General features: G+C 35.1%; 1 long non-coding RNA gene across 1 annotated transcript in view; it reads right to left on the bottom strand.

The window, feature by feature from the left end:
- LOC145268322 (uncharacterized) overlaps positions 1–22083 on the bottom strand; it is a 75421-nt gene extending 53338 nt beyond the window's left edge. Inside the window, exon 1 of the long non-coding RNA XR_013864874.1 lies at positions 21937–22083. This is a non-coding gene — a long non-coding RNA (uncharacterized LOC145268322). The remainder of the gene's footprint in view (positions 1–21936) is intronic.
- Positions 22084–26473: the final 4390 nt, after the last annotated feature.

Raw genomic sequence — 26473 nt, 5'->3', positions numbered from 1 at the left:
GATGTAACCTCCGACCTTCTTCAGGTGTATCTTTTGAGATAATGATTGATAATTCGTATTATTTGGATTCTTCAGACTACTGTTCTCATCTTGAGTGTTATTTTCACAACGTTTTGGTCGATGTAACCTCCGACCTTCTTCAGGTGTATCTTTTTAGATAATGATTGATAATTCGTATTATTTGGATTCTTCAGACTACTGTTCCCATCTTGAGTGTTATTTTCACAACGTTTTGGTCGATGTAACCTCCGACCTTCTTCAGGTGTATCTTTTGAGATAATGATTGATAATTCGTATTATTTGGATTCTTCAGACTACTGTTCTCATCTTGAGTGTGATTTTCACAACGTTTTGGTCGATGTAACCTCCGACCTTCTTCAGGTGTATCTTTTTAGATAATGATTGATAATTCGTATTATTTGGATTCTTCAGACTACTGTTCTCATCTTGAGTGTTATTTTCACAACGTTTTGGTCGATGTAACCTCCGACCTTCTTCAGGTGTATCTTTTGAGATAATGATTGATAATTCGTATTATTTGGATTCTTCAGACTACTGTTCTCATCTTGAGTGTTATTTTCACAACGTTTTGGTCGATGTAACCTCCGACCTTCTTCAGGTGTATCTTTTGAGATAATGATTGATAATTCGTATTATTTGGATTCTTCAGACTACTGTTCTCATCTTGAGTGTTATTTTCACAACGTTTTGGTCGATATAACCTCCGACCTTCTTCAGGTGTATCTTTTGAGATAATGATTGATAATTCGTATTATTTGGATTCTTCAGACTACTGTTCTCATCTTGAGTGTTATTTTCACAACGTTTTGGTCGATGTAACCTCCGACCTTCTTCAGGTTTATCTTTTTAGATAATGATTGATAATTCGTATTATTTGGATTCTTCAGACTACTGTTCTCATCTTGAGTGTTATTTTCACAACGTTTTGGTCGATGTAACCTCCGACCTTCTTCAGGTGTATCTTTTTAGATAATGATTGATAATTCGTATTATTTGGATTCTTCAGACTACTGTTCTCATCTTGAGTGTTATTTTCACAACGTTTTGGTCGATGTAACCTCCGACCTTCTTCAGGTGTATCTTTTGAGATAATGATTGATAATTCGTATTATTTGGATTCTTCAGACTACTGTTCTCATCTTCAGTGTTATTTTCACAACGTTTTGGTCGATGTAACCTCCGACCTTCTTCAGGTGTATCTTTTTAGATAATGATTGATAATTCGTATTATTTGGATTCTTCAGACTACTGTTCTCATCTTGAGTGTTATTTTCACAATGTTTTGTTCGATGTAACCTCCGACCTTCTTCAGGTGTATCTTTTTAGATAATGATTGATAATTCGTATTATTTGGATTCTTCAGACTACTGTTCTCATCTTGAGTGTTATTTTCACAACGTTTTGGTCGATGTAACCTCCGACCTTCTTCAGGTGTATCTTTTTAGATAATGATTGATAATTCGTATTATTTGGATTCTTCAGACTACTGTTCCCATCTTGAGTGTTATTTTCACAACGTTTTGGTCGATGTAACCTCCGACCTTCTTCAGGTGTATCTTTTGAGATAATGATTGATAATTCGTATTATTTGGATTCTTCAGACTACTGTTCCCATCTTGAGTGTTATTTTCACAACGTTTTGGTCGATGTAACCTCAGACCTTCTTCAGATGTATCTTTTGAGATAATGATTGATAATTCATATTATTTGGATTCTTCAGACTACTGTTCTCATCTTGAGTGTTATTTTCACAACGTTTTGGTCGATATAACCTCCGACCTTCTTCAGGTGTATCTTTTGAGATAATGATTGATAATTCGTATTATTTGGATTCTTCAGACTACTGTTCCCATCTTGAGTGTTATGTTCACAACGTTTTGGTCGATGTAACCTAAGACCTTCTTCAGATGTATCTTTTGAGATAATGATTGATAATTCATATTATTTGGATTCTTCAGACTACTGTTCTCATCTTGAGTGTTATTTTCACAACGTTTTGGTTGATGTAACCTCAGACCTTCTTCAGATGTATCTTTTGAGATAATGATTGATAATTCGTATTATTTGGATTCTTCAGACTACTGTTCTCATCTTGAGTGTTATTTTCACAACGTTTTGGTCGATGTAACCTCCGACCTTCTTCAGGTGTATCTTTTGATATAATGATTGATAATTCGTATTATTTGGATTCTTCAGACTACTGTTCTCATCTTGAGTGTTATTTTCACAACGTTTTGGTCGATATAACCTCCGACCTTCTTCAGGTGTATCTTTTGAGATAATGATTGATAATTCGTATTATTTGGATTCTTCAGACTACTGTTCCCATCTTGAGTGTTATTTTCACAACGTTTTGGTCGATGTAACCTCAGACCTTCTTCAGATGTATCTTTTGAGATAATGATTGATAATTCATATTATTTGGATTCTTCAGACTACTGTTCTCATCTTGAGTGTTATTTTCACAACGTTTTGGTTGATGTAACCTCAGACCTTCTTCAGATGTATCTTTTGAGATAATGATTGATAATTCGTATTATTTGGATTCTTCAGACTACTGTTCTCATCTTGAGTGTTATTTTCACAACGTTTTGGTCGATGTAACCTCCGACCTTCTTGAGATGTATCTTTTGAGATAATGATTGATAATTCGTATTATTTGGATTCTTCAGACTACTGTTCCCATCTTGAGTGTTATTTTCACAACGTTTTGGTCGATGTAACCTCCGACCTTCTTCAGTGTATCTTTTGAGATAATGATTGATAATTCGTATTATTCGGATTCTTCAGACTACTGTTCTCATCTTGAGTGTTATTTTCACAACGTTTTGGTCGATGTAACCTCCGACCTTCTTCAGGTGTATCTTTTTAGATAATGATTGATAATTCGTATTATTTGGATTCTTCAGACTACTGTTCTCATCTTGAGTGTTATTTTCACAACGTTTTGGTCGATGTAACCTCCGACCTTCTTCAGGTGTATCTTTTGAGATAATGATTGATAATTCATATTATTTGGATTCTTCAGACTACTGTTCTCATCTTGAGTGTTATTTTCACAACGTTTTGGTCGATATAACCTCCGACCTTCTTCAGGTGTATCTTTTGAGATAATGATTGATAATTCGTATTATTTGGATTCTTCAGACTACTGTTCCCATCTTGAGTGTTATTTTCACAACGTTTTGGTCGATGTAACCTCAGACCTTCTTCAGATGTATCTTTTGAGATAATGATTGATAATTCATATTATTTGGATTCTTCAGACTACTGTTCTCATCTTGAGTGTTATTTTCACAACGTTTTGGTCGATGTAACCTCAGACCTTCTTCAGATGTATCTTTTGAGATAATGATTGATAATTCGTATTATTTGGATTCTTCAGACTACTGTTCTCATCTTGAGTGTTATTTTCACAACGTTTTGGTCGATGTAACCTCCGACCTTCTTCAGATGTATCTTTTGAGATAATGATTGATAATTCGTATTATTTGGATTCTTCAGACTACTGTTCCCATCTTGAGTGTTATTTTCACAACGTTTTGGTCGATGTAACCTCCGACCTTCTTCAGATGTATCTTTTGAGATAATGATTGATAATTCGTATTATTTGGATTCTTCAGACTACTGTTCTCATCTTGAGTGTTATTTTCACAACGTTTTGGTCGATGTAACCTCCGACCTTCTTCAGTGTATCTTTTGAGATAATGATTGATAATTCGTATTATTCGGATTCTTAAGACTACTGTTCCCATCTTGAGTGTTATTTTCACAACGTTTTGGTCGATGTAACCTCAGACCTACTTCAGGTGTATCTTTTGAGATAATGATTGATAATTTGTATTATTTGGATTCTTCAGACTACTGTTCTCATCTTGAGTTTTATTTTCACAACGTTTTGGTCGATGTAACCTCCGACCTTCCTCAGGTGTATCTTTTGAGATAATGATTGATAATTCGTATTATTTGGATTCTTCAGACTACTGTTCTCATCTTCAGTGTTATTTTCACAACGTTTTGGTCGATGTAACCTCCGACCTTCTTCAGGTGTATCTTTTTAGATAATGATTGATAATTCGTATTATTTGGATTCTTCAGACTACTGTTCCCATCTTGAGTGTTATTTTCACAACGTTTTGGTCGATGTAACCTCCGACCTTCTTCAGTGTATCTTTTGAGATAATGATTGATAATTCGTATTATTTGGATTCTTCAGACTACTGTTCTCATCTTGAGTGTTATTTTCACAACGTTTTGGTCGATGTAACCTCCGACCTTCTTCAGATGTATCTTTTGAGATAATGATTGATAATTCGTATTATTTGGATTCTTCAGACTACTGTTCTCATCTTGAGTGTTATTTTCACAACGTTTTGGTCGATGTAACCTCCGACCTTCTTCAGTGTATCTTTTGAGATAATGATTGATAATTTGTATTATTTGGATTCTTCAGACTACTGTTCCCATCTTGAGTGTTATTTTCACAACGTTTTTGTCGATGTAACCTCCGACCTTCTTCAGTGTATCTTTTGAGATAATGATTGATAATTTGTATTATTTGGATTCTTCAGACTACTGTTCTCATCTTGAGTGTTATTTTCACAACGTTTTGGTCGATGTAACCTCCGACCTTCTTCAGGTGTATCTTTTAAGATAATGATTGATAATTCATATTATTTGGATTCTTCAGACTACTGTTCTCATCTTGAGTTTTATTTTCACAATGTTTTGGTCGATGTAACCTCCGACCTTCTTCAGGTGTATCTTTTGAGATAATGATTGATAATTCGTATTATTTGGATTCTTCAGACTACTGTTCTCATCTTGAGTGTTATTTTCACAATGTTTTGGTCGATGTAACCTCCGACCTTCCTCAGGTGTATCTTTTGAGATAATGATTGATAATTCGTATTATTTGGATTCTTCAGACTACTGTTCTCATCTTGAGTGTTATTTTCACAACGTTTTGGTCGATGTAACCTCCGACCTTCTTCAGGTGTATCTTTTTAGATAATGATTGATAATTCGTATTATTTGGATTCTTCAGACTACTGTTCCCATCTTGAGTGTTATTTTCACAACGTTTTGGTCGATGTAACCTCCGACCTTCTTCAGTGTATCTTTTGAGATAATGATTGATAATTGGTATTATTTGGATTCTTCAGACTACTGTTCTCATCTTGAGTGTGATTTTCACAACGTTTTGGTCGATGTAACCTCCGACCTTCTTCAGTGTATCTTTTGAGATAATGATTGATAATTCGTATTATTTGGATTCTTCAGACTACTGTTCTCATCTTGAGTGTTATTTTCACAACGTTTTGGTCGATGTAACCTCCGACCTTCTTCAGGTGTATCTTTTGAGATAATGATTGATAATTCATATTATTTGGATTCTTCAGACTACTGTTCTCATCTTGAGTTTTATTTTCACAATGTTTTTGCCAATATAACCTCTGGTCTTCTTCAGGTGTATCTTGTTGAACTCGGGAATGTTTCTATCAAACTCGGGAATTTGGACGGAATTTCGAATGCAACCCTTTCACAGAGTAGCATGCTCTTGTTCCATCAGCCAAAAGTGGATGGAGGTTCTAAGTTTAAGTAATTCACAATTGTATTTTTCAGTTGCCTACACTGAGGATTGAACCTAAGGGTTTTTGATTTATACATTACAAGACAGTGACATATATTCACCATACGCGTACCAGTTCAACCAAACACCAAGGTCATTAAAACGATAGAAATGTTAATGATAGGGGTAATAATAACAATAACGAATATGATAATTGTAAGAAGAGTTATAACATCCACTTTTTTTTTTCAATTTTCTTATTGTTTGTTCAAGTTGAGGATGGGACATCCTACCAGATGCCAAACATCATCCACTAACTCAGACATTCCAACCGAGAGATCTTTTCAAAATTTTAACCGTCCCTTTAAGTGCAGTAGTTTTAGTCTCTCTTACGCTCGGTCCACCGAGTATATTTGACAGATAGCTTTTGAAACTTTTTTCTATGGTTCCAGTCGCTCCTGTAATTACTGGAATGATGGAGATCTTCGCAAAATTCCAGAGTGGTTATTATAATAGTACCAATAATAATCGCTAAACTAATCATAGGAATGAAGTCAATAATAATGATGATGTAGATGACGATGATGACGATGATGGCGATGATGATGATGATGATGATGATGACGACGACGATGACAACGATGATGATGATGCTGATTACGACGACAACGATGATGATGATGATGATGATGATGACGACGACGACGATGATGATGCTGACAACAACGATGATGATGATGGTGACGGCAATAATACTAATCTTCACATCAACAGTAATAGTAATCCTATCAGTAACTCTCACTTCACTTATTTCGTCCTTTAGTCCTCACCTTCAATGAATGAGGTTTCTGACAAAGGGAGAAGACTTGCTGTTTTCTGGGTCATAATCTATTCCATCAAACACTTAGCATTGACTTTGAAGTAATATTTTTTAGTTCCTTACATCAAGTGACTTGATGCTTTGTCTGAAGCTATTTAAAAAAGAAAAATTTCAACAATAGGGTAGACTACTAGACTAGAAGCTGAAGTCTTAGTTGTGCAACCATTCTAGGAGAAGGTAAACTCTGAAATAACGCCAATCTTTCCCTTTGTATATCCCGGTATTGTTTCAAATCATCCTGAGTTTGTCCTTGCCACAGTATTCAAGCAATGTTGTTTCAAGAGTTAGTGATTATGCAACCCTTGTTTTACTATAGATTCCCCATCTAGGCATCCTTACAGAGGGTATGCATTATCTTTCGAAACTGAACGGAGAATTTTTTCTTTCTTTTTTTTTTTTTTTCACTTTTTTCTTTCTTTCTTTTTTTTTTTTTTTAAATGACCCAACTCTTTCTATTCAGTAGATTTTAAAGACCGGTCTGCAAAAATGCAGTTAACTGCTTTTGTTGTTTTAATGGCGATTTGCCAACAGAGTGGGCGTCTGCAATAATCTTAAACCAGTCTTTTCATACAATTCTGCTAACAGAGAAAAGTATGCTAACGCGAACAACACCAAATAACTCGCCTTTCACTGGTCCGCTTTGTAAACTGCATACAGACTAGATCCTTTAGTTTTTTGGGTTTATTTTTTTTTCCTTTGCTCATATCTGGTGTTTCTCTCTCTCTCTCTCTCTCTCTCTCTCTCTCTCTCTCTCTCTCTCTCTCTCTCTCTCTCTCTCTCTCTCTCTTTCTCTCTTCCACAGTGAGAAATATGACACAAGAATCAGAAAAGTGGGATTGACAAGTTTACCCCCCCCTCAAGGAAGAGCACTCTGATCTAAAAAAAAAAAAAAAAACTGTACAAACAACCTCGTTGGCAATCCTCAGTAGAGGCGCCTGAGATAATTAGCAATAAAGTAACCCTTTCTCAAAGGAAGAGGATAAAACCTGGGAGGATAGATCTCCTAGAGCTGCAATGGACCAGCATCATACCACAATCAAGAGGGAAAAGGTAATTTCATAAATGGTCTAGACTCTGCTGATATCGATAGCCAGGGAACAAGTCAGGAAGGTTGTTCAAGTCCAAGTGAGTTTTTTTTTCTGTTTTCCAAATTTAATTTTCCTCTGAGTCTGTCTTTAAGAGTTATATTACAGGATGGAATGATAAAATTGTTGTTCTAGAAAAGATGACATGATTCCATTTCTGTTTGAGGAAAACCGTTTTTTTTTTTTGTTTTTTTTTTACCAGTTGTGTACAAATCCCAAGAGCAATAGGAGCCTTCCATCATGTCTGAAAGTGACACAATGTTCAACGAGTAAGATCGGAGATGCGCCACTGTACAGGTCACGTTCTCTACTGATCCAAGTTATGACAACAGGACCATTGCCAGCATCCTCAAAATGTAAATCCAGATAGTTCATCGCTTGAGGTCACAGCTCGACGGTTATGGTCTTTGGTGTGGTTTAAAATGAGGGCCACATCATGCCACTTCACATCTTCAAAGTTGGCTTGAAAGTCAACACCAAAGTGTACCCGGATGTGCTGAAGAGTGTGGTGATCCCCTGGTGCAATCAGGTGGCCGTTGGCAGACTCTGGGTGTGGCAGCAGGACTTGGTGCTGGCCCACAAGTCCAAAGAGAGCCAGACTTGACTTCAGGAGTGCTACGAATTTGTATCCTTCTCTCACTGGCTTCCCTACTCCGCCGACCTGAACCCACTGGACTACTTTGTTTGGTCGTATGTCAAGAACATCACCAACATTACCTCCCACATAACCAAAGCCAGCCTGATCGCTACCATCAGCTGAGTATTTGCTGAGATCCCGCTGGTGCTTGTGGAAAAGGCATGCTCCCAGTTTTGGAGATGTATCGGGGCGGTGATTGAGTCTGAAGGCGGCTATATTGAATAGATGTCAGCTCTACTACATAATCAAGTTATCTGAATTGATTTTTTAAAATAAAAATTTTAGAATGTTGTTTTCTTTAGGGCGAGAAATTTATAGATATCCATCATATTATACAGCATATCATTGTCATAGCAATTTTCATATCATGCACTTTAAAAAAAAAAAAATTAGTTGAAAATTTTAAATCTATATCATTAATTTCTCAATAATAGATACATTTAGTTTTTTTTGTTTTTTTTTGATGAAACTAAATGTCCATAACAGAAAATAAATCCAAGGTAAATTTTAGGTTCAATTAAAATTAATTTCTTTATATTTTACTTTGTAAAGTTTATAAAAGTGCACTTTGAAAATTGATATATTTCAAATGAAATCTATCTTAATTTATTAAGTTTATAAAAAAAAAACATTTTGTTTTTACCGATATTTTTGAAGGCTTACAATGCAGTTATGAGCAGATAAATAAATAAATAAGTTAATAATGTTTTTTATTATTATTTTTTATATTCATTTATTTATCTCCCTGAATTTTCTTTCTTTTTTTTTTAAACTGTGGATGGTACTTATTCCAAAGGTCCTTTCGGGTAACAACCCATCATCAGTGGAAAAACAAACACATATATATATATATATATATATATATATATATATATATATATTAGTGATGGGACGATTCCAATATTTTTCCCGATTCTGATACAATTACCGATTCCATGCTAAATTCCTGATTCCAATAAAATTACCAATTCCGATTCTTTATAAATCTCTAATTATTTAACTATAAAAGATTGTTATTTTCCTCGATTTTCGTAAAAACACATGTTAAATATGCAGATATTTTCCTAAACGTAAAATTACACTTGTGGAGGATGATCTATCGATTTTAGCTTTGTTGGTATTTTAAAATCAATGAATATTTATTATTTCACCATTATTACCAGTAATGGAAGGTTTTACTTTAATAAAAATAAAATTAAAAAAAGACAATTAAAAGAATCGTTTTAGCATCGGAAAGTAGACATCAATTTTCCCGATTACGATACTCCCAAATCTTCCGATTTTTCTGATTTCTGATTCTGATTCCGATTAATCGTCCCAAAACACACACACACACACACACACTTTTTTCTTCTTCTTGCTCGTCCGTCGAAGTCGACGATGACCAAGGTATCAATCAATTCGGCGTCAGGGGTTTGTGGGTCCTGAGATGGCTGATGAGGCCAATCCGTGCTCGGCAGACTCTTCCACACTCTGGACACGTGAAGGCGGTATCGGCAGGCTGTGAACCGGCAGCTCTCTCCTTCCTCCTCTTGCGCTTCTGCTGGTCGTGTGTCATGCGTTGATTCTCTGCCCTGTCGGCTCCTAGGCTGATGACGCAACGCCAGGCCGAACGTTTAGCAGCGCGACTCTCCCAAGACTGGGGGCTGATGTCAAAGTCTTTTAGGGACGTTCTCAGACAGTCTTTATATCGTTACTTTTGGCCCCCTGCATTCTGCTTTCCCTGGCTGCCACCACACACACACACACACACACACACATATATATGTACTTTCGATTATAAAATATATACTAATGATATATACAGAGCTTTTTTTTTCCAAATATCATGATTAATTCAATTCAATGAAAATGCTTTAACACTTTCAGAGCGTATATATCAGTAGTTGACACTCCAAAGCCAAATATATATCTATATATCTTTTCATAATATTTCATATATTTTCTTTTGTCTTACACATGTTTCATTGAATGGTGTACGAACACCTAACAACAACTCATCAGAGACAGTTTATACGATCCATTGGAAATAGCAAAAGAAAAAAAAAAAACTCTGGAGCGATTTGGTTTTTCCTAGAAACATATAAACTGTTTCTGATGCATCGTTTGATGCTCTTACACCATTCAATGAAACACGTGTAAAACAAAATAAAATATTATGAAAGAAGAATTATAAATTATTATTTGGATTTGGAATTTCAACTACTGATAAATATATTATATGCTTAATGGAATGTACTCTGATGAACTCAAAGCACTTGTACCCCCTCTATACTAAACTGCCAAACATTGGAATTCCCTCGCCGGTCCCTGTTTCCCTGACTGTACTAAGATGCAAAAGTTCAAGTGTAATGTGGACAGACATCTTGCTGCCCAGTTCTTTATATAGTATTCTTGTAAATTTTGTTCCAACTGGCACTGTGCACATTGTTGGAGTGAAATAACAATGTTTATATATATATATATATATATATATATATATATATATATATATATATATATATATTATATATATATATATATATCAGACAGATATTGTTAAATAGCACTGAGTGTTTTTGCTTAACCTTTTTTGGTAATTTTTCCATTTTTCGAATGGTCATTCTTATGTCTCGGTCGAATTTGTGTGGGAAAGTTTTGCAGTCGTTTTTGCAACCAGCTACACCATAACTTTAAATCAGATGAAAAGGTACTAGCGAATATAACACATCGATATATATCCCCAGTCAATAATAATAAGATACTATCTTTCTTCACTTCCACACTGTTTTTTGTCACTTTATATTCTCTTTTTACACTTTGTGACTCTCTTCCTTAAGTTTGATACAGGCTGCTTTCGAATTAATACTGTCTTTCTCCAGTTTGATGCTATCTTTTTTAGTTTGATACTGTCTTACTTCAATTTTATACTGTCTTTCTACATTTTGGTGCTGTCTTTCTTCACATTGATATTGTCTTTCTCCACCTTGATACTGTCTGTCTTCAGTTTGATGCTGTCTTTTTTTACTTTGATAGTGTGTTCTTCATTTTGATACTGTCTTTCTCCAATTCGATACTGTCTTTCGTCAGTTTGAAACTGTATTTCCACACTATGATACTGTCTTTCTTCAAGGTGATAATGTCTTTGTTCAGTTTCATATTTCATTCTTCAGTTTGATACTGTTTCGTATGTTTGACACAGTTTTCCTTCTGTTTGATAATGTCTTTTTTCAGTTTGAAACCGTCTTTGTTCACTTGGATACAGTCTTTTTCTTTCTGATACTGTCTTTCTTTACTTTGATACTGTCTTTCTTTACTTTGATACCCTCTTTCCTCATTTTGATACTGTCTTTCTTTATTTTGACACGGTCTTTCTTTACTTTGATACACTCTTTCCTCACTTTGATACTGTCTTTTTTTTACTTTAATACTGTCATTCTTTACTTTGATACTGTCTTTCTTTACTTTGAAACTGTCTTTCTTAAGTTTGACACTGTCTTTCTTTACTTTACCACTGCCTTTCTTTACTCTGATACTGCCTTTCTTTACTTTGATGCTGTCTTTCTTTACTTTGATAGCCTCTTTCCTCACTTTGATATTGTCTTTCTTTGATTTGACAGTCTTTCTTTACTTTGATACCATTTTCCTGACTTTGATACTGTCTTTCTTTACTTTGATACTATCTTTCTTTACTTTGATACGGTCTTTCTTTACTTTGATACCTTCTTTCCTCACTTTGATACTGTCTTTCTTTATTTTGATACTGTTTTTCTTTACTTTAATGATCTTTCTTTACTTTGATACCCACTTTCCTGACTTTGATACTGTCTTTCTTTACTTTGACACCCTCTTTCCTAACTTTGATACTGTCTTTCTTTTTTTTCTTCTTTTTTTTTTACACGGTGGTCACCATTTATCAAGGCCCGGAAGCCACTCAGGGATAAGGGTTATTGCAAGTACAGTATGTTAGTGTGGAGATTTGATGAAGTGTTTACTTAAGAGGGCGGTTCATTAGGAATTTGTTTATGTTGGACTTGAGGACATCTAAGTTGTAGTCAGATGGGAAGCAGGCAGACGGAATAGAGTTCCACAGGCGTGCAGTTCTAAGAAAGAAGCTTTGTTCATGGAATCCATGTTTTGATTTAGGCACAGATAAAGAGTGGGGGAAATTTTTCACAATGGATTTAGCTAGACGGGTGTTTTTCATGAAAGATTGGCGAGGGGGGACGAGAGATTGAAGTTCAGACGAGCACCTGCCATAGAAATAACGATAAAACAAGGATAGGGTCGCAACTTCTCTTCTGTGGGAGAGAGGTTGCAGGGTAGAGAAAAGGGCATCCCCCACTAAGCCACGAAATCTATTTTGTACTCTGTCAAGGCAGTATAGGCTGTTTTTAGCAGCTCCTGCCCAGATATGGCAGCAGTATTCCATCCTTGGACGTACTTGGCTTTTATATAGATAGAGAATTGCATCAGTAGGTAGATATCTTCTGGAGCGGTAGACGGATCCCACCATCTTTCCGGCGACCTTGGCAACAGACTTGATGTACATGTTCCATTTCAGATCAGGAGTAAAGGACAAATCTAGAAGCTTGTCAAAACATGGGGTTTCTCCTAGACGAGAGCCATCCATTTCAATTGGGTCCAGGTGGGGGCAGAGTGTTGATGATGTAAAGATAGGAGTTTGGTTTTAGATACATTAAAGATAACCAGCTATGTCTTCCCCACTGAACCACGCACTCGAAATCAGAGGAGAGAGAATCAGAGAAAACTTTGTCATTTACAGCCTTTGATGTGTTGCCGTACATGGTCGTGTCATAAGCATAGATGTCAAGGAATGATTTAAGTATGTGTTTAGGGAGGTCATTGATGTAGATCAGGCAGAGAGTTTGGCCCAGGATTGATCCTTGAGGGACTCCAGCATTAATACTGCAGGCCTCTGATTTTTGTCCATCGACCACTACTCTTATGAGCCTATTAGAGAGAAATGATTTAATGATTTCTTTAGTTTGATACTGTTTTTCATTACTATGATACTGTCTTTCTTTACTCTGATATTGTCTTTCTTTACTTTGATACCCACTTTCCAGACTTTGATACTGTTTTTCTTTACTTTGATACCCACTTTTCTCACTTTGATACTGTCTTTCTTTACTTTGAAAATGTCTTTCTTTACTTTGATACTGTCTTTCTTTTACATTGATACTGTCTTTCTTTACTTTGATACTGTCTTTCTTTACTTTGACACAGTCTTTCTTTACTTTGATACACACTTTCCTAACTTTGATACTGTCTTTCTTTACTTTGACACTGTCTTTCTTTACTTTGATACTGTCTTTCTTTACTTTGCCACTGGCTTTCTTTATTTTGATACCCTATTTCCTCACTTTGATACTGTCTTTCTTTACTTTGATACCCTCTTTCCAGACTTTGATACTGTTTTTCTTTACTTTGATACCCACTTTCCAGACTTTGATACTGTTTTTCTTTACTTTGATACTGTCTTTCTTTACTTTGATACTGTCTTTCTTTAATTTGACACTGTCTTTCTTTACTTTGATACTGTCTTTCTTTACTTTGCCACTGGCTTTCTTTATTTTGATACCCTATTTCCTCACTTTGATACTGTCTTTCTTTACTTTGATACCCACTTTCCAGACTTTGATACTGTCTTTCTTTATTTTGATACTGTCTTTCTTTACTTTGATACTGTCTTTCTTTACTTTGATACTGTCTTTCTTTACTATGATTCCCCCTTTCTAGACTTTGATACTGTTTTTCTTTACTTTGATACTGTCTTTCTTTACTTTGATACCATCTTTCTTTAATCTGATACTGTCTTTCTTTACTTTGATACTGTCTTCCTTTACTTTGATACTGTCTTTCTTAAGTTTGACACTGTCTTTCTTTATTTTACCACTGTCTTTCTTTACTTTGATACTTTCTTTCTTTACTTTGATACTATCTTTCTTAAGTTTGACACTGTCTTTCTTTATTTTACCACTGTCTTTCTTTACTTTGATACTGCCTTTCTAGACTTTGATACTGCCTTTCTTTACTTTGATACTGTCTTTCTTAAGTTTGACACTGTTTTTCTTTATTTTACCACTGTCTTTCTTTACTTTGATACTGTCTTTCTTTACTTTGATACTGCCTTTCTTTACTTTGACACTGTTTTTCTTTATTTTACCACTGTCTTTCTTTACTTTGATACTGTCTTTCTTTACTTTGATACTGTCTTTCTTAAGTTTGACACTGTCTTTCTTTATTTTACCACTGTCTTTCTTTACTTTGATACTGCCTTTCTAGACTTTGATACTGCCTTTCTTTACTTTGATAATGTCTTTCTTTACTTTGATACTGTCTTTCTTTACTTTCTTTCTTTACTTTGATACTGTCTTTCTTAAGTTTGACACTGTCTTTCTTTATTTTACCACTGTCTTTCTTTACTTTGATACTGTCTTTCTTTACTTTGATACTGCCTTTCTTTACTTTGATACTGTCTTTCTTAAGTTTGACACTGTCTTTCTTTATTTTACCACTGTCTTTCTTTACTTTGATACTGCCTTTATAGACTTTGATACTGCCTTTCTTTACTTTGATACTGTCTTTCTTAAGTTTGACACTGTTTTTCTTTATTTTACCACTGTCTTTCTTTACTTTGATAGCCTCTTTCCTATGTTTGATATTGTCTTTCTTTGATTTGACACAGTCTTTCTTTACTTTGATACCACTTTCCAGACTTTTATACTGTTTTTCTTTACTTTGATACTGTCTTTCTTTACTTTGATACCATCTTTCTTTAATCTGATACTGTCTTTCTTTACTTTGATACTGTCTTCCTTTACTTTGATACTGTCTTTCTTAAGTTTGACACTGTCTTTCTTTATTTTACCACTGTCTTTCTTTACTTTGATACTTTCTTTCTTTACTTTGATACTGTCTTTCTTAAGTTTGACACTGTCTTTCTTTATTTTACCACTGTCTTTCTTTACTTTGATACTGTCTTTCTTTACTTTGATACTGCCTTTCTTTACTTTGATACTGTCTTTCTTAAGTTTGACACTGTCTTTCTTTATTTTACCACTGTCTTTCTTTACTTTGATACTGCCTTTCTAGACTTTGATACTGCCTTTCTTTACTTTGATACTGTCTTTCTTAAGTTTGACACTGTTTTTCTTTATTTTACCACTGTCTTTCTTTACTTTGATACCACTTTCCAGACTTTTATACTGTTTTTCTTTACTTTGATACTGTCTTTCTTTACTTTGATACCATCTTCCTTTAATCTGATACTGTCTTCCTTTACTTTGATACTGTCTTTTTTAAGTTTGACACTGTCTTTCTTTATTTTATCACTGTCTTTCTTTACTTTGATACTGTCTTTCTTTACTTTGATAGCTTCTTTCCTCACTTTGATATTGTCTTTCTTTGATTTGACACAGTCTTTCTTTACTTTGATACTTTCTTTCTTTACTTTGATACCACTTTCCTGACTTTGATACTGTCTTTCTTCACTTTTACACTATCTTTCTTTACTTTGATATTGTCTTTCTTTACTTTGATACTGTCTGTCTTTACTTTTAAACTGTCTTCCTTTACTTTTCCACTGTCTTTCTTTACTTTGATACACTCTTTCCTAATTTTATACTGTCTTTCTTTACTTTGATACCCACTTTCCAGACTTTGATACTGTCTTTCTTAACTTTGATACTGTTTTTTCTTTACTTTGATACTATCTTTCTTTACTTTGATACCCACTTTGCAGAGTTTGGTCCTGTCTTTCTTTACTTTGATACCCTCTTTCCTCACTTTGATTCTTTTTTTCTTTACTTTGATACTGTCTTTCTTTACTTTGATATCCTCTTTCCTCACTTTGATACTTTTTTCTTTACTTTGATACTGTCTTTCTTTAGTTTGATACCCACTTTCCAGAATGTGATACTGTCTTTCTTTACTTTGATACTGTTTTTCTTAACTTTGATACTGTTTTTTCTTTACTTTGATACTTCTCTCTTTACTTTGATACCCACTTTCCAGACTTTGATACTGTCTTTGCTCACTTTGATACTGTTTTTCTTTACTTTGATACTGTCTTTCTTTACTCTGATACTGTCTTTCTTTACTCTGATACCCACTTCCCTGACTTTGATACTGTCTTTGCTCACTTTGATACTGTCTTTCTTTACTTTGATACCCACTTTGCTGAGTTTGGTCCTGTCTTTCTTTTCTTTGATACCCACTTTGCTGAGTTTGGTCCTGTCTTTCTTTACTTTGATACCCACTTCGCTGAGTTTGGTCCTGTCTTTCTTTACTTTGATACTGCCTTTCTAGACTTTGATACTGCCTTTCTTTACTTTGATAATGTCTTTCTTTAGTTTGATACTGTCTTTCTTTACTTTGATACTGTTTTTTCTTTACTTAGATTCTGTCTTTTTTTACTTTGATACTGTCTTTCTTTACTTTGATACTGGCTTTCTTTACTTTGATACTGGCTTTCGTTACTTTGATACTCTCTTTCCTCACTATGATTCTACAACCGTATAGATAACCGATATACTTGTTGTTGCTGTTGTTGTTGTTGTTGTTGTTGTCGTGTATAAATAAATCCACTAGGGTTAGTCTTGATTTTTTTCAGTTGACACCAGACCGTTGACACAACTGCCTGCTTAGAGAAACTGTGAGGTTTTCCAATCACACAACAGAATGCTAAGGACAACGATAAGCTTTCAGATATGATATGACTATAATTGCTTTAAAAGGTGTGCACTACAAAAATGGACGAACATTCACACATGTCAATTTTGTTTTTCATTGCTCCCTTACTCACACTCCAACCTTTTATATCTATTGTTTTTTTTCAAATTTTATATATATATATTTTACTTTCAATCACTCTGAACAAGGCATATTGCAATTGACATGTGAGAAAGATATATTACTGGTAAAGCAGTCGTTAATACTTTCATTTATTTTCTCTCTTAGAAAACAGTCCCTGTGATGTGATTTTGTCATATCGAAACCAATCAATTTCCAAAGCGCGTTAATTTCAACCGACCCTTAAACGACTATTTCGTACTCCATTTGGAATTTGATAGCAATTATCAGAGAGTTTATCTGAAAGCAATAAAGTAAGACTTTTCCTCGCCTGCTTTTATTCCTAGAGAAACGGGCATGGCTATTATTTATGAGAAGGAAAACAGCTTAAAAAAAAAAAAGTTGCAACCAATGAAATTTCTGTTTTCACTTTGTTATTGTCTTGTCTTTCACTAACCTATACCTGGATTATATCTTCCTTTTTTTTATAGTAATAATTATGTAGTATATATCCTGTGCTCATGAGGCAATACTCCCAAGGATTACCAGCACCTTTACGGGGGGGGGGGTAGAGGTTACATAAATAAATATTTTTCGTTGCTATTTGTAAAAAAGATTGTTTCGTCTTAGTTTAACGTCAGTGTTGTTACAAAAAAATAAATAAATAAATATAAGATTTTGTATTTGGTCAGGGCTAAGATAATAATTTTGAAAGAAAACAATGTCTTTATGTAATAATTCAAAAAAATAAAAAATAAAAAAATCCTGCAAAGTCATTCATCGAAATAATCTTGAAATGACACCATTTCTCTTCAAATTAGGGGGGGGGGGGATGAAGAAACACGGTAATGTTGGATTTAGATGTGCTCTGAAGGCCTCCTTAATTTTTGTTGCATGGTTACGGTAGTCGTAGTAACAGTAGTAATAGTTACTGTTACTGTTACTATTCGGTGAATTTTTTTTTGGGGGGGGGGAGGTGCAAAGGGTTGTATAGTGCCGTTTTATTGTCACAAGAATATTCTCCTATGGATTATGTCTTCTTTTTTATAGTAATGATTATGTAGTATATATTCTGTGCTCATGCGGCAATACTCCCAAGAATTACCAGCACCTTTACAGGGAGGATGAATAGAGTAGTATATTTTTGTCTTATCATGTAGTAGTATATTTTTTCTTATCATGAGTATATTTTTTCTTATCATTCTTCCAGGCATTATTTCCACCTTTTTTTTTTTTTTTTAGAAGTATCTGATTTGTGGTCATGAGACAATACTCGCAGGGATTACAAAATTTTTTTTTTTTTTTTTTATGGTGGATGGAGGTAGTGTTGTGCCTGTTTTATTGTCATCAGTGTTCATTTAATTTTGTTAATCGATTATTAATTTAATTATTTGATTAATTAATTCTGTTTTCTTCATTTTAAATTCTTTTTTTCTTTTCTACATTTCACTTTTTTTCATTTGTTTTTTTTTTTCTTCACTGTTTGGGAATAATGAAAATAACAATATAGTAGTAGTGCTATTAAATGAAAAAAAAAACTTAGTATAGTTGGATTTAGAAGTTCTCTGACAGCCTCCTAAATATGTAAAAAAAAAAAAAAAATTACGAACAAAAACAAATTATGCAATGTGCACATGCTAATTGAGGGCATATTTTGATATCTAATAAAACAAATCTATATTTTATGTGTGTCTGGTTTTAAAAAAATGGTTTATTTATATAGTAATTTTGAAAAACTGCTGAGTCATTACTCGAAACCTTCAGGAAATTACATTATGGAGGTGATGCGGAAGGTAAGAAACGCGTTTAGGTGAGATTTAGAAGTATCATGAAAGCCTCCTAAATTTTAGTTGGGTGGCTTTAGTATAGTGATTACCACTAGTATTTGTTAACTGGTATATGTTAGTGAATCCAAAGTGCTAAATAACCTGGATAGAGCAGGTATGTTTATTTCCTCGAGTGAATTCCTTTTTGTTATGTTCATGGGTTAGTATCAGAATGAAGACGACACAGAACTAAGTGTAATCGCAACTTTACTGAGCGGCCATCTTACAATGAGAAGTCCTCCTCTTTTTCTAGGAGAGTTATATAGAATGGGGAGAGGGTTAGGGAGGGCATGCTGGGGATTTGGTTATATGTAACATGTGTATCTCTGTGAGCCTGTAGTCGGTTGCAATGTCAGATTATTCACCAACATTATTTTTTCCAACTCTAGCTTGATTGTTGACGCTCGTGACAGCATAACTGCCAATGGGATATCTTTCTCTGGCTTATATTGGAGTGTGTTGTTGTATTGCTGGGCCTGTAGCAGGAGGTTCTGTAGCTATTTTGGGGCTTTTTGCTGATTGAGACAAGGGGCTTAACTTATGGTCAGTCAAAATTTTTCAAGGCCATATACAACTGTCAATATCTCTCTCAATTTGTGCATATCTTTGTTCAGCATCTGATAGGGATCTACTTCCAAATGCAACTAGTCTGTCAACCTGTGTTAGCGCTGCTTCTAACCAATACTCACATGCATCATTCTCAAGAGTCAATTCCTTGTGGCGGTCATAGTATGTAAGGATGGGTGAGTTTGTGATTGTTTATTTTACAGTGTTGAAAGCTGCTTGTTGAGAATCTGACCATATCCACGGAACATCTTTTTTGGTCAGGTTCTGGAAGGGTTTGTCATTGTTACAATATTTGGAATAAATCTCCCTATGTAGTTTGTCATGCCTAGGAATCTGCAGAGAGCTCCAATGTTTCCTGGTGTTGGCATATCAGTGATAGTTCTCACTTTTTCTGAGTCAACTCCAATGCCATCTTTGGTGATATGATGCCCCATGAAAGTGACCGTGGTCTCTGGTTTTTCTGGGTTAAGTTTTACTCCTATTGTTTGGCATTTCTGAAGTAGTTTGTGGAGTCACCTGTCGTGTTCTTCTTGGTCTTTCTCATAAATGACCAGATCATGTATAATAATGACAACTCTGAATGTTTTGAAATTGTTCATTCAGCTTTCTTTGGGATATCTCTGCTGAAGAGTTCAGGTCAAATGGTAACTGACGCCAATAGTATTGGCCAAAGCATGTCTGAAAGATGGTCAGCTCACTGGGTGCATCATCAAGCTCAACATGCCAATATCCTGATGAGAGGTCCAGTTTTGTGAATATTTTTGCATCTCTCATGTCACGAAGGACATCCTCGAGGATTGGTATGGTATAGTGCTCCCACATGTGTGCTTTGTTGAGCTCATGAGGATCCAGGCATATTCTCATTGTCCCATTTTTCTTTCATAATGATGACAAGTTGGCTAACCCATTGAGTGGGGTTTTCTACTGGTTTAATTACTCCTAATTTGGTTAGTCAACTTAACACCCTTTTCAGTTCAGAATGGGCATTACAACTGGTATTGCATCTGGCTTGAGCTGGAGAGTGGCAACACCCAGCAGTTTGCTGAGTTGATCATCAAACAACTCCTTATAGTTTTTCTTTGTGTTGACTGCTGTGATACAGTGGAAGTTCTGTTTAATCTCCACAAGGCCCATTTGTATGCTTGCCCACAGGCCAAGCAGTGGTTGGCAGTCATCTTCATCTTTGAATATTACAAATTCTACTAAAGTAGGTTTGTTGTGTTTTGGAGGTTTTTCATTTTTCTTTGGCATACACCTAGTGGTTTCATCAGAAATTTGTTCCACATTGGTAAGAACCCTTTATAGGATTCCATGCTCTTGGGAAACTTTTCAGGAGAGTATTAATAGATGCTCTTGTATCAATCTGGAAAACAACTTCTTTCTAATTCAGAAGCATAAGGCATTTGGCCCCTTTTGCCTGCTTTTGTTTTTGGGGGATTTTATCGCATTCACACCGTGCGTGTATTCTCCATCCATCTCTAGTTGATGTACTCGTGGTGGAGGTGCAACACGCTTCTTGCTTTCATTCATTCATGTGTTGTGTCCCTGTTTTTGCGTCGTTCTGTCTTTGATGAGACACTTGAACTCATAGCGGCCCTTCTTATTGCATCATGGCGCAGTTTGCCATGAGCTGGACATCTGCTGTGAGTGATTTTGTGTAACCACAAAATAGGCATTCTCTTTTGGAGATTTGTTCCTTCACTCAACTGGTTTAATGTACCCTCATCACCTGGGTTGTATCTAGTCCCATTCTTTGACTGTAGGTTGAGGCCATTTCAGCCGCTCTGCATATGTCTACACTCTTCTGTAGAGTAAGGTTCTGTATTTTTAGCAAATCCTGCTTGATTAACTGATCACACACATCTTCTACAGTCTGGTCCTGCAGAAGTAAGTCACTGCATTGAGCGCAGAAATTTGCACTTCAACAGTACAATCATTGTAGAACTTGTCAGAGGCCTCTCTCTCACCCTGACGGAACACGAATCTTTCATAAGTTTCATTGAGAATTCTGATGGAATACTCCCCCAGTGCTTGTAGTATGTTCTCCATAGTGTATTCAGTTTCCAGGGTGTCAAACTGCATGCCCTGGTATATTTTTATGGCGTCATCGCCCAGGCAGTTCTCAAGTATAGCAACCTGAATTTCTTGTGGTTTATGGTCCAGACCTGTCAATAATGAGTAGTTGGACCATCGATTATGAAATATTTTTCAGGAATCTGCCTGTTTCCCACTAAATATGAGTCCATCTGGGGCCTTGATGTATAAGCATATCGCCAGTCAAGGATTATTAGTTGCAGTAGTCATATTCTCTCCAGTGGACATTACCGTGAGACAGACGCAGAAATTAATCAATGCACAGATGAAGAAAAAACGTTTAGGCAAGAATCACTTGCAACAGTAACTCAATAACAATAATAAGGATAATGATAATAACAGACTGTAGAACTCAACCAGGTGAGGGCACGCTACTAATATATCCACATGGGAGCAACTGAGCTATAAAATAAAAAAAAAACATAACAGGAATTAAAACTGAAAGGAATGCTGCTTACATGTTATTTGACGATCTGTCATTCTTCTTGGATGATACGAATTCTGTAAAAGTACTGCCACCAGGTTATGTTCATGGGTTAGTATCAGAATGAAGACGACACAGAACTAAGTGTAATCACAGCTTTATTGAGCAGCCATCTTACAATGAGAAGTTCTCCTCTTTTTATAGGAGAGTTATATGGAAAGGGGAGAAAGCTAGGGAAGGCAGTGATGGTGGTTTGATTATATGTAGCAACTTTTATGATCGACGCCATTCACTGAAATCAAGCACATAAACATCATTTCTGACTCAACTACAAACATCTCAAGTCATGCCAAGGATTACCACCACCATGGCATATAAGAAGAAGAAAAAGAAGACAAAAGAAAGAACAAACTGTCTAATTTCCTGAAGATGAATATTTAATTATTCAAAAAGATTTTTTTTAATTTTAAATTTTATTTTTAATAAATAGCAATATTTATTTAAAACAATTTCGCTCTCGTCTGGTCTTTTTAATTGTTAAATCTTAAATTGTTATCGAGTATTCTAAACAGTGAATTCCTTTTTTTTTTTTTTCTCTCTCTGTGATAAAAGGTTTGTTTAAGTATACAGTCAAAATGTAAGTTTAGTAAGTCGATTCAACACAGATTTTTTTATTTTTTTAGATAAACAAACATTTATTTGTTTATAAATCAAACTTTTCGACCTAATATCGTCTTTGTCAGGATGGGCACAGTTTTATTGTTTTTTTTTTTTTTTCATCATTTTCCTCCTACATAGCATGATGCCAATAAGGAAAAACAAGACTCGTGCTGCGTTAATCAACGGGGATTTTTAAATGTCCAAATGGTCACGCGTGGAAGAATTGTTTTAATAGTAATGTTACAGCATCGTATCTGGTAACTGATACATAATAAGCAAAGTGTGCTCAATATCCTAGGTAGAGCGGGTATATTTAAATGCAACGTTGTTCGGGAGAAATACTTTCTTTATTATTATTTTATTATGTTATATACTAAACAAAGTACATGGTGTTGCCCGCAAGCCAAAATAGGAGAAATACAGTATCATGTATGGTAAGGAGTATAAGTTAGTCAATCAAGTGTAAGTTAGTCAAGTGCTTAATATCCTCGATAGAGCTGGTATATTTAAATGTCATATCATTTGAGAAAAACAATGTTACTGTGTTTTGTTATGCAATTTCATACAAGAAAATCTATTCAGCGTTCCTGGAGGTCATAAGTGCAATAGTATAATATTATATGTACTATGTCGTGTATAGAAATAAATGAGTACTCAGTATTTTAGGTATAGCAAGTTTGTTTAAGTGCAGCATTGGCCATGAAAATCTATATTTTGTTATACTATTTTACATAAGAAAATCTATTCGGTTTTGTCTGGGATAGAAAGTGATAAAAAAAAAAACAAACAAAAAAAAACAGACTCCTTTAGTCTTTGACAGACTATGGATACACAGGAAGGGTTGCCTGCACGTGAAATCTTTGTGGCAGGAGGTGTGCAATCTCTAACCACACCTCTCCTGAGTCGACATTGTTAAATACCAGTGGCAAGTGAAGTGTATGTTCAGGACGACTGGAAACAATGCCGAGATAAGCAGAGAGCACATATAGCACCTAGAATTCCCAAATGGTCACCCATCTGATACTAACCAGACTCAATGTTGCTTAATTTTGGTGATTATGCCATATAGTGATATATAGTCACGAAAAAATGCTCAATATTCTAAGAATAGCCAGTGTGTTCAAACGTAACTTCATTTCTTCTATTTGTTTTATATGGCCTGAACAATGTGGGGTAGTCCTGTTCGTCTACTATACAAAGAGGAGTTGCCAAAGTGCTTGTTTGTTTGTTTGTATGTCAAGCTTAAAAATAAAATCTACTAAACAAAACCCCGATAAGTTTGGTATTGCGATGACTCGGGTGTACAATATCTAAAAAAAAAAAAAAAAAAAAAACTAATTCTGTGAAGATTAACTGGGTCCGTTTTTGTTGGAAGGACTCTCTGTGTGTGTGTGTGTGTGTGTGTGTGTGTGTGTGTGTGTGTGTGTGTGTGTGTGTTTTTTTTTTTAATTTTTAATGCTATTGGGTAATAATTTTAAAAGAAAACAATGTACTCATATATTAATTTGGAAAAACTTCTGAATCATCCATCGAAATCTTCTGAAAACTGCATCATCTCTGTTCAAATTATAAGCGGGTTGTGAGGGGAAGAAACACGGTAATATTGAATTTAGAAGTACTCTGGAGGCCTCCTAAATTTTAGTTGTGTGGTTTCAGTAGTAGTTAATTACTATTACTATTTGTTAAGTGGTATCCATTACTCAAAGTGGTATCCATTATCCATATAAGGCAAATAGAAGAAAGGAAGTTGAGTTTGAAGACACCTGCTTTTCTTAGAATATTGAGCACTTTTTGGTGACCATGTATCACTTTCTATCCCGGGTAAAACTGAACAGATTTTTTTATGTAAAATAGTATAACAAAAAATCTCAGATCTATAATTAAGTAAGGCTTGCCTAATCCCTAACTGCATCTCACCTCCTGGAACCTGCTTGATTAGTCTATGATGAAACAAGGTTTGTTTAATCCCTAACCTCACTCCCCCCTTCTGACCTGGCACTGCTTGATTAGTCTATAACTAAACAAGTGTTGCCTAATATCCAAACCCCTGTCCTTTTAGACAAACACTGCTGATTAGTTTGTGGTAGTAGTGATAATGTAGTACCTGTTCTGTGGTCATCAGATCACACACTCAGGGATTATCGGCAGTCTTCTTTATTTATTTATTTTGGAGGAGGGGGAGAGTGCAGTGTCCGTTTTGTTATCATTAGACCAGTCAATATCATCTTCGTTATTTTAGTTGTATTGATAATGTAGTATATGGCCATGAGACCAGATTCCCAGGGTTTACCAGAAGTTACTCTTTATTTGGAGGGGGGGGGAAGTATTAATGTAGTGCCTGTTTTGTTGTCATAAAACCATCCTCCCAGGCATTATCTCTTATTTTTTTTTTATAGTAGTAATTATAATATAGTATCAGTCATGTGATCATCAGATCATACACCCAGGGTTTAACAGCAGCTACATTTTTGGGAGTGTACAGTCCGCTTTGTTTTGCTCCCAGGCATTATGTCCTCATTTTTTTGATAGTGGTTATATCTGTTCTGAAATCATGAGAGCATACTTCCAAGTGTTTACCAGCAGATTTGGGGGAGGGGGAGGAAGGTAGTGCAGTGTCCGGTTTATTGTCATAAGACCATTCTCCCAGACATTATCTCCTCTTTCTTTGGTAGGAGTGATAATATAATATCTGTCCTTTGGTCAAGAGTCCATACCCCCAGCGTTTACCAGCAGCTATTTTTTAGAGTGGAAGGAGGTAGTGTAGTGTCCGTTTTGTTGTTATGAAACATTCCTCCCAGGCATTATCACCTCTGTTCTTTTTTTTTTTTATAGTAGTGATAATGTCTTATCTGTCCTGCGGTTATGAGACCATATTCCCAAGGTTTAATAGAAGGATGGGGGGGGGAGACAGTTGTGTAGTGTTCTGTCAGGAATTATCTTGGGGGCAGCGTTAAGTGGTAGTGCAGTGTCCGTTTTGTTGTAATGAGACCATCTTCCCAAGCATTATCTCCTTATTTTGATAGTAATGATTATGTTACTATATAATAATTTTAAAAGAAAACAATATATTTATTTATTAGTTTGGAGAAAGTGCTGAGTCATTCACCGAAATGGTAGGGATGGGGAGGTACAGAAACACGGTAATGTTGAATTTAAAAGTGCCGCTTTGTTGTCGTAAGACTACCTTCCTAGGTATTATCTCCTTCTTTTTATTGGTAATAGTGGTAATGTAGAATCTGTACTGTGGTCAGGAGATAATACTTCCAGAGTTTACCAGAAGCTTTTTTTTTTTTTGCATGTGTAGGGGGCGCAGTTGCGCAGTTGTGTAGTGTTCATTTTATTGTCATAAAAGCTTCCTCCCATGCATTATTTCCTCCTTATTTTGGTAGTAATGATCATTTTATGTAATAAATTTCAAAGAATACAATGTATTTATGTATTAATTTGGTAAAACTGTTGTGTCCCGAAATGAGATTATGGGGGAGGTGGGGAAGTCATGAGATCGTTATCACCACTTTGTTTTGGAGGTTAGGTAGTAGTGTAGTATCTGTTCTGTTGTCTTAAGACCATTCTACCAGGCATTATCTCCTGCATTTTTTGTTATTAAGAATAATGTACTATCTGTTCTCTGTTCACGAGTCTATCATTGCAGGAATTACCATCACTGATTATGTTAGGTGAGGTTTGGCCAGATAGTGTTTTTATCATCATGAGTCTATTCTCCCTGGTAGCATATAAATTTTCATTATCAACATAATTTCTCGTCATGATGATTTAAACCATACTTTTGGCAATGCTGTGAGCTATCTTTACTAACATTGTTGAATAATATTTGGTATTATTTTATTTGGCGTTGACTATAAGCAATAGATATGGGATTACAGTATCATATGTAAAAGGGATAGCTCCAA

The sequence above is a fragment of the Euprymna scolopes genome, chromosome 43 (assembly GCF_053919585.1).
Source record: "Euprymna scolopes isolate OS-2025 chromosome 43, ASM5391958v1, whole genome shotgun sequence".
In the NCBI taxonomy this organism is placed as follows: Eukaryota; Metazoa; Mollusca; class Cephalopoda; order Sepiida; family Sepiolidae; genus Euprymna; species Euprymna scolopes.
Note: the sequence above shows the minus strand (reverse complement) of the source record. Positions and strands in the feature narration are given on the sequence as shown.